Below are 20089 nucleotides of genomic sequence, written 5' to 3'. Positions count from 1 at the left end.
AATCCGCACTTGGGATGGGCGCCCAGCATCCACTACGGACTACGAGAAATAGATTTACCGGTGAGTAAAATCTTATTTTCTCTGACGTCCTAGTGGATGCTGGGAACTCCGTAAGGACCATGGGGATTATACCAAAGCTCCCAAATGGGCGGGAGAGTGCGGATGACTCTGCAGCACCGAATGAGAGAACTCAAAGTCCTCCTCAGCCAGGGTATCAAATTTGTAGAATTTAGCAAACGTGTTTGCCCCTGACCAAGTTGCAGCTCGGCAAAGTTGTAAAGCCGAGACTCCTCGGGCAGCCGCCCAAGATGAGCCCACTTTCCTCGTGGAATGGGCTGTTACTGATTTAGGATGCGGCAATCCAGCCGCAGAATGCTCCAGCTGAATTGTGCTACAAATTCAGCGAGCAATAGTCTGCTTAGAAGCAGGAGCACCTATTTTGTTGGGTGCCTACAGGATAAAAAACGAGTCAGTTTTCCTGACTCCAGCCGTCCTGGAAATATAAATTTTTAAGGCCCTGACTACGTCCAGTAACTTGGAATCTTCCAAGTCCCTAGTAGCCGCAGGCACTACAATAGGTTGGTTCAAGTGAAAAGCTGATACCACCTTAGGGAGAAACTGGGGACGAGTCCTCAATTCTGCCCTATCCATATGGAAAATCAGATAAGGGCTTTTACATGACAAAACCGCCAATTCTGACACACGCCTGGCCGGAGCCAAGGCCAATAACATGACCACTTTCCACGTGAGATATTTCAAATCCACAGTTTTAAGTGGCTCAAACCAATGTGATTTTAAGAAACTCAACACCACGTTGAGATCCCAAGGTGCCACTATGTAGCACTCCCTTTACAAATGTCTGCACTCAAGGCAGTGAAGCCAGTTCTTTCTGGAAGAAAATCGACAGAGCCGAAATCTGGACCTTAATGGAACCCAATTTTAGGCCCATAGTCACTCCTGACTGTAGGAAGTGCAGAAAACGACCCAGCTGAAATTCCTCTGTTGGGGCCTTCCTGGCCTCACACCACGCAACATATTTTCGCCAAATACGGTGATAATGGTTTGCGGTTACTTCTTTCCTGGCTTTTATCCGCGTAGGAATGACTTCCTCCGGAATGCCCTTTTGCTTTAGGATCCGGAATTCAACCGCCATGCCGTCCAACGCAGCCGCGGTAAGTCTTGGAACAGACAGGGCCCCTGCTGTAGCAGATCCTGTCTGAGCGGTAGAGGCCATGGGTCCTCTGATATTATTTCTTGAAGTTCTGGGTACCAAGCTCTTCTTGGCCCATCCGGAACCACGAGTATTGTTCTTACTTCTCGTTTTCTTATTATTCTCAGTACCTTTGGTATGAGAGGCAGAGGAGGGAATACATAAACCGACTGGTACACCCACGGTGTCACTAGAGCGTCCACAGCTATTGCCTGAGGGTCCCTTGACCTGGCGCAATATCTAGTTTTTTGTTTAGGCGGGACGCCATCATGTCCACCTGTGGCCTTTCCCAATGGTTTACCAACAGTTGGAAGACTTCTGGATGAAGTCCCCACTCTCCCAGGTGTTGGTCGTGTCTGCTGAGGAAGTCTGCTTCCCAGTTGTCCACTCCCGGAATGAACACTGCTGACAGTGCTAAGACGTGATTTTCCGCCCATCGGAGAATCCTTGTGGCTTCTGCCATCGCCATCCTGCTTCTTGTGCCGCCCTGTCGGTTTACATGGGCGACTGCCGTGATGTTGTCTGATTGGATCAGTACCGGCTGGTTTTGAAGCAGAGGCCTTGCCAGACTTAGGGCTTTGTAAATGGCCCTCAGTTCCAGAATATTTATGTGTAGGGACGACTCCTGACTTGACCAAAGTCCTTGGAAATTTTTTTCCCTGTGTGACTGCCCCCCAGCCTCGAATGCTGGCATCCGTGGTTACCAGGACCCAGTCCTGTATGCCGAATCTGCGGCCCTCTTGAAGATGAGCACTCTGCAGCCACCACAGTAGAGATACCCTGGTCCTTGGAGACAGGGTTATCAGCCGATGCATCTGAAGATGCGAATCCGACCACTTGTCCAAGAGGTCCCACTGAAAGGTTCTTGCATGGAACCTGCCGAATGGAATTTTGCTTCATAAGAAGCTACCATTTTTCCCAGGACTCGTGTGCAGTGATGCACCGATACCTGTTTTGGTTTCAGGAGGTCTCTGACTAGAGATGACAGCTCCTTGGCTTTCTCCTGCGGGAGAAACACTTTTTTTCTGTTCTGTGTCCAGAACCATCCCCAGGAACAGCAGGCGTGTGGTAGGAACCAGCTGTGACTTTGGAATGTATAGAATCCATCCGTGCTGTTGTAGCACTTCCCGAGATAGTGCTACTCTGACCAACAACTGCTCCATGGACCTCGCCTTTATAAGGAGATCGTCCAAGTACGGGATAATTAAAAACTCCCTTTTTTCGAAGGAGTATCATCATTTCTGCCATTACCTTGGTAAAGACCCTCGGTGCCGTGGACAGTCCAAACGGCAGTGTTTGGAATTGGTAATGGCAATCCTGTACCACAAATCTGAGGTACTCCTGGTGAGGATGGTAAATGGGGACATGTAGGTAAGCATCCTTGATGTCCAGGGATACCATGTAATCCCCCTCCTCCAGGCTTGCAATAACCGCCCTGAGCGATTCCATCTTGAACTTGAATTTTTTTATGTATGTGTTCAAGGACTTCAAATTTAAAATGGGTCTCACCGAACCGTCCGGTTTCGGTACCACAAATAGTGTGTAATAGTAACCCCGTCCTTGTGGAAGTAGGGGCACCTTGACTATCACCTGCTGGGAATACAGCTTGTGAATTGCCTCTAGCACAGCCTCCCTGCCTGAGGGAGTTGTCGGCAAGGCAGATTTGAGGAAACGGCGGGGGGGAGACGCCTCGAATTCCAGCCTGTACCCCTGAGATACTACTTGAAGGATCCAGGGATCCATGTGAGCGAGCCCACTGATCGCTGAAATTTTTGAGACGGCCCCCCAACGTACCTGGCTACGCCTGTGGAGCCCCCGCGTCATGCGGTGGACTCAGAGGAAGCGGGGGAAGAATTTTGATTCTGGGAACTGGCTGACTGGTGCAGCTTTTTCCCTCTTCCCTCGTCTCTGTGCAGAAAGGAAGCGCCTTTGACCTGCTTGCTTTTCTGAAGCCGAAAGGACTGTACCTGATAATACAGTGCTTTCTTAGGCTGTGAGGAAACCTGAGGTAAAAAAATTTCTTCCCAGCTGTTGCTGTGGATACGAGGTCCCAGAGACCATCCCCAAACAATTCCTCACCCTTATAAGGCTCTATGTGCCTTTTAAAGTCAGCATCACCTGTCCAGTGTCGGGTCTCTAATACCCTCCTGACAGAATGGCCATTGCATTAATTCTGGATGCCAGCCGGCAAAATATCCCTCTGTGCATCCCTCATATATAAGACAACGACTTATGTTCGCAAAATAGTATCCCTGTTTGACAGGGTTACAGACCACGCTGCAGCAGCACTATCTGCAGGTCTCAGTCTAGTACCTGAGTGTGTAAATACAGACTTCAGGATAGCCTCCTGCTTTTTATCAGCAGGTACCTTCAAAGTGGCCGTATCCTAAGACGGCAGTGCCACCTTTTTTGACAAACGTGTGAGCGCCTTATCCACCCTAGGGGATATCTCCCAGCGTAACTTATCCTCTGGCGGGAAAAGGTACGCCATCAGTAACTTTTTTGAAATTACCAGTTTCTTATCGGGGGAACCCACGCTTTTTCACACTTCATTCACTCATTTGATGGGGGAACAAAACACTGCCTGCTTTTTCTCCCCAAACATAAAACCCTTTTTTAGTGGTACTTGGGTTAATGTCAGAAATGTGTAACACATTTTTTATTGCCGGGATCATGTAACGGATGTTCCTAGTGGATTGTGTATATGTCTCAACCTCGTCGACACTGGAGTCAGACTCCGTGTCGACATCTGTGTCTGCCATCTGAGGGAGCGGGCGTTTTTGAGCCCCTGATGGCCTTTGAGACGCCTGGGCAGGCGCGGGCTGAGAAGCCGGCTGTCCCATAGCTGTTACGTCATCCAGCCTTTTATGTAAGGAGTTGACACTGTCGGTTAATACCTTCCACCTATCCATCCACTCTGGTGTCGGCCCACAGGGGGCGACATCCCATTTATCGGCATCTACTCCGCCTCCACATAAGCCTCCTCATCAAACATGTCGACACAGCCGTACCGACACACAGCACACACACAGGGAATGCTCTGACTGAGGACAGGACCCCACACAGCCCTTTGGGGAGACAGAGAGAGAGTATGCCAGCACACACCAGAACGCTATATAATGTAGGGATAAACACTATCACTGAGTGAATTTTCCCCAATAGCTGCTTGTATAAACAATATTGCGCCTAAATTTAGTGCCCCCCCTCTCTTTTTAACCCTTTGAGCCTGAAAACTACAGTGGAGAGCCTGGGGAGCAGTCTTCCAGCTACACTGTGAAGAGAAAATGGCGCCAGTGTGCCGAGGGAGATAGCTCCGCCCTTTTTTCGCAGACTTTTCTCCCGCTTTTTTATGGATTCTGGCAGGGGTAATTATCACATATATAGCCTCTGGGGCTATATATTGTGATTATTTTGCCAGCCAAGGTGTTTTTATTGCTGCTCAGGGCGCCCCCCCCCCCCAGCGCCCTGCACCCTCAGTGACCGGAGTGTGAAGTGTGTATGAGGAGCAATGGCGCACAGTTGCAGTGCTGTGCGCTACCTTGGTGAAGACTGAAGTCTTCTGCCGCCGATTTTCCGGACCATCTTCATGCTTCTGGCTCTGTAAGGGGGACGGCGGCGCGGCTCCGGGAACGAACACCAAGGACGGGTCCTGCGGTCGATCCCTCTGGAGCTAATGGTGTCCAGTAGCCTAAGAAGCCCAAGCTAGCTGCAAGCAGGTAGGTTCGCTTCTTCTCCCCTTAGTCCCTCGTTGCAGTGAGCCTGTTGCCAGCAGGTCTCACTGTAAAATAAAAAACCTAACATATACTTTCTTTCTAGGAGCTCAGGAGAGCCCCGCGTGTGCATCCAGCTCGGCCGGGCACAGAAATCTAACTGAGGTCTGGAGGAGGGGCATAGAGGGAGGAGCCAGTGCACACCAGATAGTACCTAATCTTTCTTTTAGAGTGCCCAGTCTCCTGCGGAGCCCGTCTATTCCCCATGGTCCTTACGGAGTTCCCAGCATCCACTAGGACGTCAGAGAAATGTGAAAATTGTTTTTTGTAGCAGTACTACAAGTCCCAGCAAGCCTACCCCGCAAGCTGGTACTTGGAGAACCACAAGTACCAGCATGCAGTGGAAAACCGGGCCCGTTAGTGGAGCCCGGTGCTGGTTTCAAAAATACGGGGGACCCCTAGCTTTTTGTCGCCCGTATTTTTGGAACCAGGACCAGGCGCAGAGCCCGGTGCTAGTTTATGAAATATGGGGGAACCCCTGTAATTTTTCCCCCATATTTTGTGAACCAGGACCGGCTCAAAGAGCCCGAGGCTGGTTTTGCTTAGGGGGGGGGGGGACCCCACGCATTTTTTATTTTTAACAGTTATTATTTTTACGAAAGGTGCACAATGAAGCCCTGCACGGATCTCACAGATCCGTCCGAGATTCATTGTGTTAATGTCGGCAGTGTTTTACTATTCACTCCCGTAAAACACTGCCAAAAAATACGAATGACATCGACATCGGAAAACACGAAAATGCAGAATACGACAGCTTAGTAAATTAGTCGTAATAAATTCAAAAAGTTGCAAATTTACACTTTCGATGTCATTCGTGTTTGAACTTTAACCTCATTCGGAAAAATACGAATTTTAGTAAATATACCCCTATCTGTCTGTCTGTCTGTCTGTCTGTCTATCTATCTATCTATCTATCTATCTATCTATCTATCATTTATCTATCTATCTATCTATCTGTGTCTATCTATCTATCTATCTATCTATCTATCTATCTATCTATCTATCTGTGTGTCTATCTATCCAACTATCTATCTATCTATCTATCTATCTATCTATCTATCTATCTATCTATCTATGTGACTGTCTATCTATCTATCTATGTGTCTATGTATGTGTCTATCTATCTATGTGTCTGTCTGTCTCTCTGTCTATCTATCTATGTGTCTATCTATCTATTTATCTCTATCTATGTATGTATCTATCTATCTGTTTATCTATGTGTCTATCTATTATCTATCTATGTGTCTGTCTATCATCTATCTATCTATCTATCTCTATCTATCTATGTGTCAATCTATGTGTCTGTCTATTATCTATCTATCTATCTATCTATCTTTCTATCTATCTTTATCTATCTATCTATCTATCTATCTATCTATCTATCTATGTGTCTATCTATATGTCTATTTGTCTATCTATCTATGTATGTGTCTTTCTATTGTCTATCTATCTATCTACTTATCTATCTATCTATGTGTCTATCTAGTATCTATCTATGTGTCTGTCTATCATCTATCTATCTCTCTATGTGTGTGTCCAATCTATGTGTCTGTCTATTATCTATCTATCTATTTATCTATCTATGTTTCTATCTATCTATCTATTTATCTATCTATCTATATGTCTATCTGTCTATCTATCTATCTATATGTCTATCTGTCTATGTATCTATATGTCTATCTGTCTATCTATCTATCTATCTATCTATCTATCTATTTATGTGTCTATCTGAGTTGGCATATTCAATACAAATCTAGCTGTGAAATCAGCGCACTTTTTATTGCATCTGTTATTGCAAGCTTGTTTTACTGATGTGGGATTAATACGATCATTTATTGGTCATCCATTCTTTTATGTTCTTCCGACCTTTTTTTGATAATGAGCCCCTGATGAAGTCCAGTTGGACGAAACGCGTTTAGTTTTCGGTTCGGATATGAGAACATCGGATATGCACTAATTAAGAAAACCACATTGGATTAACGAATTGTCTGCAATATTCGGTTTCCATATCTGATGTCTGCATTTTAATTATGTCAGCCATTTGTCATTTATTGTGATTGTTGAATACTTTTATATAAATAAATGTCAAAATTTTTTTTAAGTGAATTGTGGTCAAATCCTGGGAGATATCCTTGGTCTAGCTCCCTTAGACACCACCCCTTTTTTTGCATTTGTACCTTTGTACTCCATCTAACAGGGAGTACGTCCTGAGGTTGAGCTTTTCATTTAGCGCTATTGTTAGGTCTACCCCACTCTCCATATATATATATATATATATATATATATTCACATACATCCCCACCAAATTGTATTTGCTTCACACACACACACACACACACACACATATATATATATATATATATATATATATATTCCCCACCAAACTGTATTTGCTTCACATATATATATATATATATATACATATAGCACAATTTGATGACACTCGATCCCTTCTTGCTGAAATGTGTACCCCGGTACCCTCTCACCACCACGGCTGTGGTCAGTATAGTAGATACATAGATGAGTGGCACTCACAGGTCTTCTACCTATAGTACACCCTGTGACAAGTTGTATTGAAACAAACCGCGTAGCGCCCGGCAGTGTTTGCCTCCACACAACTTGTCACAGGGTAAAGTTATAAAGGTAAAGTTGTTTTTGATTGTAAATTGTCCTGATGAAATATTTGAGTAAATTAACTAATGCATGGTGTCCTGTACCTATGATGTACTATACTTAGAAGACCTGTGAGTTCCGCTCATCTTTGTATCTGTTAAATAAATATATATATATATATATATATATATGGAAAACAAGAATTAATATTGCGCCACTTGTGATGTACACAGATATGCTAAAAGACAGGATTTTTTGGCAATGTCGGACACTCCCCTCTATATCTAATGGGGCGTCAGCTGATTCCTTCAAATAAATTCAGGGGGGGTGATTCCCTGGATAAAATTTGTTGAAAGCGGGGGAGATGAAGGATATATAGCGACCTAGGTGTCAATGTAAAAAGTATATATTTGCCAAATATAAGTAAAATAGATATTTATTCACATGAATTTTAAAATGTTACAGGATAGGTGTAAAAAATTTTTAAAAGAAAAACATTCTAAAAAATGGGACAATAATAAAACACAGTATGAACTAAAAGCACTTAAATGAATTAAAACTACAATAAAAGTAAATAAGAGCAAGTATAAGAAATTCTTTCTTATCTTAGTTTGAGGTAGGTATATGTTCCCAACGCGTTTCGTCTATTGAGACTTCTTCAAAGGGTGAGGGTACAATGAACCTGTGAGACTATTTATAGCTGTTATAGCATGGTGGGACGATCATATTCTAGCAGGGAGTCATGTGATGCAATCAAATACATGATGTAGCTGGTACATGTTTAAATATAATATAAACACTAACAGTCAATTGGGGATCTAAAATAAGGTGAAACGATTGAATCTGAACGTTTTTTGCATAGTTAGAAAGTGAGAAATGTCCGTTTTTGGTGTAATTGCGGCACTTCCGCCACACTTCCGGGGACGGAGGCCGCGAAACGTCACTTCCGCCCAACTTCCGCTATCGTCTGCGCATGCGCCCGCGGCGCTGCAACGGCGGGTATAGACTCACTTACCTCTAATTTATCCGAATACGCTGATGTTTTTTTAAAACCTTATGTAAAGGACCTCCCATCGTACCTCAAGGATACCACATCAGTACTGGGTCTTCTGAAGGATATAGAATGGAAGGACTCGTACATGTGGATAACAATAGACGTACAATCTTTATATACATGTATTGACCACAATAAGGGAATTACAGCCTGTAAAGATTACTTGGACAAAGATGACACACTTACAACTGAACATAAAATTTTTATTTGTGACATCATGCGTTTTATTCTTCAACACAATTATTTTAAATTCCTGGATCAGTTTTATCTACAGCTGTGCGGCACCGCAATGGGCACTATTTTTGCGCCGAGTTTTGCTAATCTTTTTATGGGATGTTGGGAAAAAGTTTTTATATATGACCATCAGGATTTTAAGAACCATTTAATCTTTTATCGAAGATATATAGATGACATTCTGATAATCTGGGATGGTGACATGGATCTTTTTAATCAATTTTTTAAACACATTTGTACCAATGATTTTAATCTGGTGTTTACATCCAATGTGAATAAAGAACACATCGAGTTTCTGGATTTGATTCTCACAGGGGAAAATGGAAAAATCACCACCAAGAATTATATTAAACAAGTGGACAGCAACAGCTATCTCCACTACAAAAGTAATCATCTGAGAAGCTGGAAGAATAACATTCCTTTTTCCCAATTTAGTAGAATTAAGAGAAATTGTAGCAATCCAGAGGAATGTCAGACACAATTGGAACTGTACACCGATAGATTCAAGCAGAAAAAATACCCGGACACAATTATAAAAAAAGCCATCACCAGAACCAACCTGGTTGAGAGACCACAACTGCTGGAATATAAAACAAGAGAAACAAAGAAAGATTCTACGGCGTTCATAACTACTTATAACCGACACGAAAAATCCATCAGAGAGTCTTTCAGGAACCATTGGCAGATACTGCTCATGGATCCCATCCTCAAGGAAATCCTCCCTCCCCAGCCTGAGATAGTTTTTAAAAAATCAAGAAACCTGAAAGATATTATAGCCCCAAGCATGTTGAGGAATGACCAAGACAAGGACCATACTTGGCCCAAATGCAAGGGCTCATACAAATGTGGGCGATGTAATGTATGTCGTTATTTACATCCTAATAGGAGAACCTTTATGGACATGGAGAAGAAAAAGGAATACAGGATTAAGGAATATATGAACTGCAATACCCAGTCGGTCATATACCTTCTAGAATGTGACTGTGGTAAACAATATATAGGAAAAACCAAGAGACCCCTGAAACTGAGGATACAGGAACACGTGAGAAATATTAAGAACAAGGTGGAATCTCACGCTGTCTCCCAACATTTTATTACAACACACAACTCAAACCCAGAAGCCCTCACCTTTAAAGCTATCGAACTGGTTAAACTGGGAGAGAGAGGAGGAGATCTCGCCAATAAACTATCACGCAGAGAGATGTTCTGGATATTCCAACTCCAAACACTACAGCCAAAAGGATTTAACGACAACTATGAAATTGCACCATTCCTGTAAAACACGGTACTATCTCTCATCCATGTGACTAGAACCTTTATACAGCATCCCCACCCCCACAAGTTTCCCTATCCTTCCCCCCCCCCTCCCCACCCCCCCACCCCCCCCCCCCCCTACCCCTACCCCCCTTCCACCACCCTCATCCCATAGGCACATCTAATTCACTGAATTTATACTGGTAAATGATTTTATTAGAGTGTTAATCCATAAGGCACATACGAAGTTACAGTCATACCACGCTGGAAATGCCCAAACACGCCCGATCTTGGAAGCCAAGCAGCGTTGGGCCCGATCAGTACCAGTAAGGGAGACCAACTGGGAAGATCAGGTACTGTACGAAATAGTAACACATAGAGGCCTGAGAAAGATAAAGCACTCTGCATATATATATATATGTATGTATATATATATATATATATATATATGTACATAAAATTATTTATTATTAATATTATTATTTTCACCAATAATTATTTTATATATAATATAAATTTATTTATTATATTTATTAAATTAATACTGCTGTACACCTTATTAACACTGTCACTTTAACTCCTGTGCACAATTATCTAGAGCCATCTATGTAAACATAGCACATTTAATGCACCAGCACTTTATTAAAATACTGCTAAAAATACCACTTGTACTAGTTCTTTAATATAAATCATTGTACTGTAGGATATACAATCTACGATTTGAGCATTCTTTCTGATACTACTTTTCCGTTTTTTTCTATATGAAACGATCCCCATGGCCACCTGACGGTTGCTGGGCCAGAGAATCTACTAGAAAATGGCCAAAAATGCCTTTACAGAATAGCTGAAATCACATCAAATATGGCCGCCGGGAGAGGACGCATTAAAAAGACTCCTCAACCCTCAACACTCAGAACTACTATGTGAACTGAAAGAATGACGTTGCAGCGCCGCGGGCGCATGCGCAGACGATAGCGGAAGTGGGGCGGAAGTGACGTTTCGCGGCCTCCGTCCCCGGAAGTGTGGCGGAAGTGCCGCAATTACACCAAAAACGGACATTTCTCACTTTCTAACTATGCAAAAAACGTTCAGATTCAATCGTTTCACCTTATTTTAGATCCCCAATTGACTGTTAGTGTTTATATTATATTTAAACATGTACCAGCTACATCATGTATTTGATTGCATCACATGACTCCCTGCTAGAATATGATCCTCCCACCATGCTATAACAGCTATAAATAGTCTCACAGGTTCATTGTACCCTCACCCTTTGAAGAAGTCTCAATAGACGAAACGCGTTGGGAACATATACCTACCTCAAACTAAGATAAGAAAGAATTTCTTATACTTGCTCTTATTTACTTTTATTGTAGTTTTAATTCATTTAAGTGCTTTTAGTTCATACTGTGTTTTATTATTGTCCCATTTTTTAGAATGTTTTTCTTTTAAAAATTTTTTACACCTATCCTGTAACATTTTAAAATTCATGTGAATAAATATCTATTTTACTTATATTTGGCAAATATATACTTTTTACATTGACACCTAGGTCGCTATATATCCTTCATCTCCCCCGCTTTCAATATATATATATATATATATAGTTTGTATCCAGTGGGCGCTGGATCATATACTATTGGAAGTGAAGTGCCAGACTATTGGAAATATATATATATACAATTACACACACACTTTATTTTAGTCCATGGGGGCCCACTGCTCTTTAGTGCCCCAGGCCTCCCAGGGCCATAATCCGACTTTGGCCCCAGGGCAGTACAGGGAAATAAATCGGGAGTATGTATGTAGTGGAAGGCATGTAAAAGATAGAGAGATAGATAGTCTTTCATTTTGACCCTTGTCAGGAATCCTTGGCTAGTGTATCAACATTGCATTCTTTTCTGGTTTTAAAATGTGTTGCAAATAGTAGTGTTTTAAAGCAATAACTAATAAAAATGTTTGGGTATGCAAAGAAAACCATCCTCAAAGGTGTGATATGGGTCACCAGCGTTTGGGATGCAGGCAGTCAAAAGACCGACACTGGCATCCCAATGGTGAGAATCCTGACAGGGGTCAGGTAAGTATACTTACACTACCCCCACTAACCCTAACCCTCCCTACCAGCAGCTTAACCCTAACCCCCCGCAGCCTATGCCTAACCCTCTCCAGTGGTGCCTACACCTAACCCCACTCTCCATAGCCTAACCCCAACCCTCCCACAGCCTAGCCCTAACCCTCTCAGGTGCTGCCTAACCCTAACCCCTCTCCCTGCATCCTAATCTTAATACCCCTGCCCCCCCCCCCCCACAGCCTAACCCTAACCACCTTGGTGGTGCCTAATCCTCCCCCCTCCCACACGTCCTATCCCTAGGAGTCCCTGACAAACTTATGTTCAGGATGACAGCCAGGGCCGGGTTGCCCATCTGGTCCTTCTGGCAAATGCCAGGAGGGCCGATGGGCCGGTCATACTGAGAGCCAGGAAGGACACACATGGCGCAGCTTCCGGATCTCTGTTTGTCCCCCGCACCAACCAAAATGGCAGTTTGTAAGAAATATGGGGGAATGCCATGAGTCCACGTCGCCTGACTCACAGCACTCCCCCATGAGTAGTATTTGTGCTCCCCCTTTCATGACGTGTGTGAGCACACGCATGTCAAGGCCGCTTTTTGGCCCTAGTCCGTCCCTGATGTTGGCTGTCAGATTTCAGCATTGGCATTCCAAGTGATTACAGAGCCGGCATTGTGGCCACATGTCGGGATTCTGGCACCAGGATTTTGACTGCCGGCATCCTGACCACCAACATCCTGATCCCATCCCCAATGCTGCCCCAAAATACAGCCCATTATGAAAAGTAAAGTGTTGCAAGATGGAATTGTTCCTGGGCCTTTCCACCCGCCCTTATCTTGTACATTAAAAAGGATATGCACAGTTTAACAAACCAAGCACTTCAACGACGGGGACAGTTTGGCTGAAGTGCTTGGTTTGTTTGGGCCCCCACAAAACTATTTTTTGGTAGGACTACAATCATTAATTTGGTCCAAATTGCTGGTAGCTGATACTGGGCTGTTTTTTTTTATTATTTTACAGTATTTCTATTGTTTTATATTTTAATAAATATTTTGCATGAACTTGCTGTAAATGATGTAACAGTGGGGAGATGCATAGATGGATAACATCCCTATCTCTACTAACTTTGGCCTCACAAATGGTACAGATGCCATCACAAATGTCAGGATTTGGGTAAAAATAATTCCACACATAAGAGGTGAATTTTTTGGTCCTATGCTCAGGCATGACAATGGACTTCTCTTTATCATGGTAAGAACAGTTGCTACTGGTAGATGACTCAAACTGGTTATGCACTATAAGATTATCTGTCCAATCTGGCTGGCTAGAACAAATATCTGGTATTGTCTGGGATCAAATGATAATCAACTATATGCTCCCAAAAGCCAGAAAATGTACAGAAACGGTCATTCGTATAAATGAGTTAAATCAAACTTGTCTGAATGAACATTTTTGTCTGTTTTCCAGGGTTTGGGAGCATATGGTTAATTGTCATTTTCTCTCCTACATTACCAGGTTTTCATTCCAACCAGAAAGATTGGACAGATGATCTTATAGTGTGTATCCAGCTTAACATAAACATCATCCTCATCAACATCATCATGAGTGTCAGATATTGCACAAATATCCCCCTCATCCTGTTTCACTTCCACACTAGCATCCTTAATTTCTATGTCACCATTTTTACTTGTACTGCTCATCCCCACATTTGTTTACCATTCTAATTATTACTTTTTACCTATGTAACATTCTTAACACATAGCTTATGCATCTTACTTATGTAACACTTGTAATACCTTAACTTCTCACTAGTGTGATGCATTGGTGCAGGTGCCTGTGCTGACCTGGGGAATCCCATGCCTTGGACTTGAAACGTAGTATTAGGGGCCCACCAGAGGAAGTGTGCATCTGCATTTTCTTTTTTATTATGTAATTTGGGGTCAAACTAGGGTATCTGAAGTGATTTGGGGACAGAGTGTGGCATATAATGTGAATTGGAAGCACATTGTGGCATATAATGTTTATTAGAGGTAGTGTGCATAGTATAATATGAATTGAGAGTTCTACAGCTTGCCCAGAAAGGTCCTGATGTGGGATTCCCCATTGAGGAAAAGGAGTGATCCTTTGGCTAATCATTAAACATCTTTAAGAAGGTTTTTGATGAGCACAGACGGACGACCTCTGCAGCACCAGGAATCCTGCAGCTGAGACACGGAACCCAGTCCATGGGACAGTTTGTGGTGCAGTTTAGAACCCTTGTCTCTGAACTCGAACAACGAAGCTCTGGTTGCTGCATTCATGCAAGGACTGTCTGAACATATCAAGGATAAATTCTGAACATATCAAGGATGAACTGGCATCCAGAGAATTGCCCATACCCTGGTACAATCTTATTTTCCTATGTATCAGTTTTAAACTTGCACCTCAATTCTCTATTCTTGTTCAAACTACCAAAGAACCTAAGCAGGTCGGTAGGTCTTGTTTACCGGTTGAGGAGAGAGAAAGGCAATTCAAAAACAAGCTTTGCTTATATTGTGGTGAGCCAGGTCACCTATTCTCAAGTTGTCTCAAATGTCTGGGAAACAAGAGAACACAACTGAATGAGAGGTGATCAGTTTAGGTATGATCAAATACACTTCAAAGGAAAACATACCTTCTCAGTTTATCACTTATGTGGTCTTGTGCTTGATAAATCTTCCAAACTACTCAAGGCCATTCTAGATTCCAGAGCCAATGGCATTTTCATCATGGCCAAGAAGGTTCAGGAGCTCAGAATGTCTTGTGGGTCTTTAGAGACTCCTCTTTATCTTTACATAATCAGTATGAATGGGAATACAATTCTTAGAACTACCATTAACTCCCAAACCCAGAATCTTATCATGCAGGTTGGTGCTCTCCACAAGGAGTTAATTTCCTTTTCTGCATTACCATCAGCTGAGAATCCAGTCATCTTCGGCTCACTATGGTTACACTTGCATGCCTTTATCTTAGATTGGAGCAAGCCACAAATTCTGTCTTGAGGTGCTCAGTGCTCAGAGATATTTGACAACAGTCAGACCCCACATTGACTCCTAAAGAGTACCACTATGTCTTTATTTTTTTGCTACATGTTACAGGTGGGTTAGATTTGAAGAAACCCAGATGGGTGGATTCCCAGAAAAGTACTTCAACAAATAACTTGAATATATAAATATGAATGTATTGTATACTTAGCTAAGGTTATTATTACATTCAGCAGATGTTCAATACAGCAATCACATCAGCATACTCAGGAGCCTCGCCCTCTGCGTCTAGAGGCTAAGTTATATTCAGATCATCCTGGCACTTCTGCAGTCAATGTTCATCCAGGCGGTCTAGGTTGAATTAAAATTGACTGGTTCCAATTTATATAGGCTGCAAAACTCCTGAAAAAGCTATTTCATATGACAAGGGTTAAATTAGGAAATATACATACATGCTAAGAAACAGTAGGGGGCACTGTTGCCTCAATTTTGAGTGTTAGAAATAACAAATAAATACAATGTGTAACATGGATTACATGGATTTAAGGCACAAGGTGAAACCCATTGTCTCAAGCTGAAGACACAAACATTCCAATGTTGACATATATATACACTTGTCTTGTTTTGGTCTCATATAACCAGACAATGGACATTGCCCTTGCTTGTAAAATATACCCGTCAGGAATACTGAAACACACAGAACATATTAGTTTGCAATAAATAAATAAATATGTGTGTGTGTGTGTGTGTGTGTGTGTGTGTGTGTGTGTGTGTGTGTGTGTGTATATATATATATATATATATATATATTTATTTCCCTTGTATTAAATATATATATATATATATATATATATATATATATATATATATATATATATATAGCAAAAAAGACAAAAGAAGTGGGGGCGCTCCATAGTGCATAAAAGTTTTAATATAAACAAACAGATAAAAGACTGTAAACTCCAGAGAGATGTAACTCATACCAGAGTATAAAACACTGTGGGCTGGTTACCACAAGACATATAATGTTACCATCCAGGCAATACTCGTCCCGCAGTTTAACGACTCTCCAGAGCAGACCACATGAAGCTGCCAGCCGGAAAAGATGTTTAGCTTCACACAGACCTGCCATGTGTGTGAGCTACTGCACTGGATCGCATAGACACAGTAAAGGAATGCCGGAGGTGAAAGTAGAAAGCGCGTTGTCAGATCACACCCTGACCGGTTTCGTCTGAAAGACTTCATCAGAGGGCGTGACCTGACACACACCAGGGCAGCTTTTTAAAGTGTGTCTCTACCAACAAGAGCCATCACACTAGCACACCCGTTAATAATAACATCTAATTGCTGTGTGCAATAAACATTAACCCACCATAGCAACAATATAATGACTAACAAACATGTATCAAATCCTCAGAGAAGAATAAATAAATATTGTAACATAGTTACTTTAACAGCAGAGGTAGTAAATATTTGTAACAAAAATCGGTATAAAATAAATCATACCTAATATCAAATAAATACAAACATTAAAAAACTAGGTGCTTCATCGCGCCCTACGGGCGCTCTTCACACCGTCGCAAGGGGCTGCGCCCCCTTAACCCTTGCATGCCTTTCTGGGGTTTAATATTTGTATTATATGGAGTATTACCTGCATTCCTTTGTTAGTGGTTAAATATTGCACAATGAAAGGGCGTGCGATGGTGAAGGAGGCGCAGCCCCTTGCGACGGCGTGAACAGCACCTGCAGGGCACGATGTACAGAATGTAGCGGGTGCGGGGGGGACTGCGGATGGTGTCTGTAGATGCTGCGGGTGGAGGGGAGGCAGAAGTGGGGGTGGGGCCCGGATGGGGAAGGATCGGGAGGTGCTGCGTGTGGGGGAGGGGCAGAGGAGTGGGGGATGCAGATGGGGGAGGGGTCCGGAGGCACTGAAGGTGGGGGAGGGGCAGGGGTGCCACGGGTGGGAGAGGGGCAGGTGTGGGGATGTTGTGGATGGATGAAGGGTTCCGGAGGTGCTGTGGGATGGGAAGGGACGGGAGTGCCGGGGGTGGGGTAGGGGACCGCAGGCACCATGGGTAGGGTAGGGGCAGGTACGGGTGTTGCGGCGGATGGGAAAGGAGGTCCGGAGGTGCTGCAGGTGGTGGAGGGGCTGGTGCGGGGGTGCCATTGGTGGGGGAGGGGTGGGTGAGGGGGGGACCGCTGATGGAGGAGGGTGTCTGCAGATGCTGCGGGTGGAGGGGGGCAGGTGTGGGGGGAGACATATAAGGGGGTGAATGGTGGAAGGGGCCTGGAGGTGCTGTGGGTGGTGAAGGGGTGGAGGAGTGGGAGCCACGGGTGGTGTAGGGGGTCTGGAGGCACAGCATGTGGGGGAGGTGAAGGTGCGGAGGTGTGGTGCATTGGGGAGAGGTCTGGAGGCGCTGCGGGTACTGTATATGCCATAAAAGGTAGTTGGAGGGTATGCAGTAACAGGGCCAGGACAGGGGTGACAGGGTCAGTACAGGGTTGACGGGGCCAGGACAGGGGTGACAGGGTCAGAACAGGGGTGACGGGGCCAGGACAGGGGTGACGGGGCCAGGACAGGGGTGACGGGGCCAGGACAGAAATGATAGGGACAGGATAAGGGTGACAGGGCCAGGATAAGGGTGAAAGGGCCAGGATAAGGGTGGCAGGGCAAGGCCAGGGGTGACAGGGACATGACAGAACACAGGGCACGGGAGAGATTGGTATTAGGGACAAAACAGTGGTGACAGACAGATGTGTCTTACCGGAGTCACTGCTGCTGGCTGCTGCTGTTCCACTCCAACCTGTTGGGATCTGCTGCTGCTGGAGACTTGGCATGGCTGACTCTCTCAGGCTGGATTCCTGCTTCCTCTGCCCGTCCGCATCCCTCCCCCCCTCCTCAGTCACACACCGCAGACCTCGCGCAGCTGCCGGGCACTGTGGTAAGGTGAGACTGGAAATGACTGGTTAGCCCCCAGGAGACGCTGCGGCTGGAGGGAGGAGGGGGTCATAGCATGCACGTGGCGCGGACCTCACGGCTTCCGGGCACTGTGGTAAGGGGAGACTGGGAGTGACTGGTTAGCTCCCAGGAGACGCTGCGGCTGGAGGGAGGAGTGGGTCAGAGCCTGCAACCAGCTCGGATTTCTGTAGCGCTACCCGCCAGCTAAAGTGTGTGAAGGAGCTGGGCGCACCTCACTGCGGGTGGCAGTACTGCAGCTAGCGGTGGGGTTGCCGGGGCTGGAGATAACAGAGGCAGTACGGAACCTGCACAGCGGCAGGTGCCCCACTAAACTGCAGCTAAGAAGTGTGGAGTGTGCTAGAAAGTGACGCTCCTCCGCACCAGAGAGACCCTGCTGAGTATGCCGATGTTGGGGGTCAAGCACACAGTGAGCCGGTGCCCGTCTGTCTGTATGACATACCCCTCACACACCCCCATACCTCCTAAATGTCCCGATTTTCGCGGGACAGTCCCATTTTTTGGGGTCTGTCCCGCTGTCCCACCCGCGGGTCGCAGTGTCCGGCGGTGGGGGGGGGGGCAGTTGGAAAGCTCCTGTACTCGCTGTTCTGCTTAGCAGAGCAGCGGTGAATAGTGGAGACAGAGGGAGAGGGGGCATCAAGGGGTACGGATTAATGGGGGGGTTCCAGCAGCAGAGCCGGATTAAGGTGGGGGGGCAGGGGATACGTACCGTTGGCCCCACAGTTTTAGGGGGCCCCCCGGCTGGAGTAGCTCTGTTCCAGCTCAGAAGCTCCCCCCCCCCCCGTCCTGCCAGCAACAGCGGCAGCATTTGTGCTACAGTCAGCACACGCTGCTGCATATTGGCAGGTCTGTGGTGTTGCAGGGAGGCAGCAGTCTCCCTGCTTTCTTCTCCCTGTGCGGGTGTGTAGGGGGGAGCGACCACCTCCTCTGGATTTAGCCCTAGCTGAGGGGCCAAAATCCCATCAAAAAAATAAAAATAAAAATCGAAATTTGCATAAGGGGGCGTGGCCACGTGGGCGCGATTAGGCCACGCCCCTAACCCACAGCAGGCACAGCAATGAGATAGGGCTCCCCTGTCACAAGTGCCCTGGGCCCCCCGGACTCATAATCAGCCCCTGGGAGCATGCCAGCAGCTCACTGAGCGCTGGGCATGCTCCCTCACTGACGAAAACGGGGCCCTCCCGTGAAGCCACGCCCCCTTTTCACCGAGTGTGTTTCCCTCCTTCTGCCTGGATAAAGCTCCTGTAGAAAGCTGGGAGGTCTGCACCCCTGCCTGTGCCATCCCCAATGCCCATGCTATCTGCTTCTGCTCCTAGTCTCCTGTAGATTTGGCCAGATCTCTGTGACTTATTTGACTAACTCCGCCCACTGTTGTAACTCCGCCCAGCGTTAGCAAATGAATCACAAGGTCACAGAATAGGGCTATTATATAGGAGATACATACAGTGTCACAATTAAATTACAACCAATTTTTAATCATACCGTAACATTTCAGTTCTAAATATCAATCAGTGATAAAAGGTGTAACCTCATAACCTTCATTCAGTCCTATAGGTACCATAGTATTTAACATCAGTATCCAATATGTTTCTCTCTTCAACAGGTGTTTATCTCTATCACCACCACGCTTATTAGCAGCTACTACTTCAATACCTTTTATGGTGAGCCCGCTAGGATCCATATTGTGAAAAGCCTTAAAGTGCCTAGGGACACTATGCGTTAACACCCCATTCTTGATGTTACGATAATGTTCTAACATTCTAATTTTTAGTGCTCGCTTAGTTTTCCCTATATAATGTTTATTGCAAGGGCATGTAATTAAATAAACCACAAACGTGGTGTTGCAATTAATAAAACTCTTAATACTATACAGTTTATCTAAAAGCGTTTCACAATTAGTAATAGTAG

At 44.7% G+C, this 20089-nt stretch overlaps 1 long non-coding RNA gene and 1 pseudogene across 1 annotated transcript in view; one reads left to right on the top strand and one right to left on the bottom strand.

Moving 5' to 3' along the window:
• LOC134965860 (uncharacterized) overlaps positions 1 to 20089 on the bottom strand; it is a 206593-nt gene that overhangs the window by 11579 nt on the left and 174925 nt on the right. The gene's annotated exons all lie outside the window — the stretch shown is intronic.
• Positions 10382 to 10500, top strand: LOC134968250 (5S ribosomal RNA; annotated as a pseudogene).

This window comes from Pseudophryne corroboree, chromosome 10, assembly GCF_028390025.1.
Source record: "Pseudophryne corroboree isolate aPseCor3 chromosome 10, aPseCor3.hap2, whole genome shotgun sequence".
Classification (NCBI taxonomy): domain Eukaryota; kingdom Metazoa; phylum Chordata; class Amphibia; order Anura; family Myobatrachidae; genus Pseudophryne; species Pseudophryne corroboree.
Note: the sequence above shows the minus strand (reverse complement) of the source record. Positions and strands in the feature narration are given on the sequence as shown.